We start from the raw sequence: 1,054 nt of genomic DNA, 5'->3' as shown, positions 1-1,054 counted from the left end.
TAGGAGCATATTGATGATAGCTCTTGAACATAGTAGACCTTGGGGTGATTTGGTCTTCCTTCATGATAAGCATTTTCATGCTTCTTCTCCACCAAAAAACTATCAAATTTTTTTGACAATTCATTTAACTTGGCCTTGTTTTCCAATTCTAGCCTTGAAGGCCCTTCACTCTTGGACTCATTTTCCCTTCCATAGTTACCTTCTCTACCTCCATAGCTAATTTCCATGTCGGAAATGTTTTGGATTAACTCCACGATTTGGCAATTTTTCATCTTGTCAAAGTTGCCACCGGAGGCCGCCACAATCATATCCCTAAACCTTCGCTCAAGGGGTTTAAAGAAGATTTGGGTTGTCATCCATTTGGGAATTCCATGATGTGGGTAAGAGGTAAGAAGGTCTCTAAATCTTTCCCATGCTTCACTTAAAGTTTCAAGATTCTTTTGCTTGAAGGTTTAGCTTTCATGTCTTATTCTAGCGGTTTTTGAAGGAGGTAGAATGTGTTGGTGAAAGAATTTGACAAGTTTTCCCAAGTAGTAAAAGTACCCGGTTCATGGGAATTCAACCATTTTCTAGCGTTATCCTTAAATGAAAGAGGAAAGAGCATAAGAAGAATTTGTTCTTCCGTAATGCCATTATACTTGATCATACCCGCTTTTTCTTTGAATAAGACAATATGTTCATGAGCATCTTCACTCTTCAAGCCATGAAAAATATCTTGTTGAATAAGGAGATTGTATATGATGACGGAGCTCAAAAGTATTAGGAGCAAGAACTCCATAATTAATTGCCGAGTAAGACCAATTAGGATCCGGTCTATGGTAGTAACCCATTGGTTGGTCCGTCATTTCTTTGTCAATGAAGTTGGTTCTTGGTGTATTTAGTGGGCTAGATGAGTTTGAATATTGTGAATGGGTTGGTGAGTGATTTGGAGAGTGGTTTGGTGAATGGTTTGGTTGAGAAATGGGGGGATGGTTAAGGAATCAATTGTGGGAGTAGGTGTATTTTGCAGTTGGTTTGGTAAGGGTGGAGATCTCTTTAGAGCCGATAGTGCTAA

At 39.0% G+C, this 1,054-nt stretch overlaps 1 non-coding gene across 1 annotated transcript; it reads left to right on the top strand.

The window, feature by feature from the left end:
• The first annotated feature begins 366 nt into the window (after positions 1–366).
• LOC141635219 (small nucleolar RNA R71) lies at positions 367–473 on the top strand. Its single transcript, XR_012539921.1, has one exon. It is a non-coding gene; the product is annotated as a small nucleolar RNA R71 (small nucleolar RNA).
• The last annotated feature ends 581 nt before the right edge of the window (positions 474–1,054 follow it).

The sequence above is a fragment of the Silene latifolia genome, chromosome Y (genome assembly GCF_048544455.1).
Source record: "Silene latifolia isolate original U9 population chromosome Y, ASM4854445v1, whole genome shotgun sequence".
Taxonomy (NCBI): Eukaryota; Viridiplantae; Streptophyta; class Magnoliopsida; order Caryophyllales; family Caryophyllaceae; genus Silene; species Silene latifolia.
This window is presented reverse-complemented; position numbering and strand designations above follow the sequence as displayed.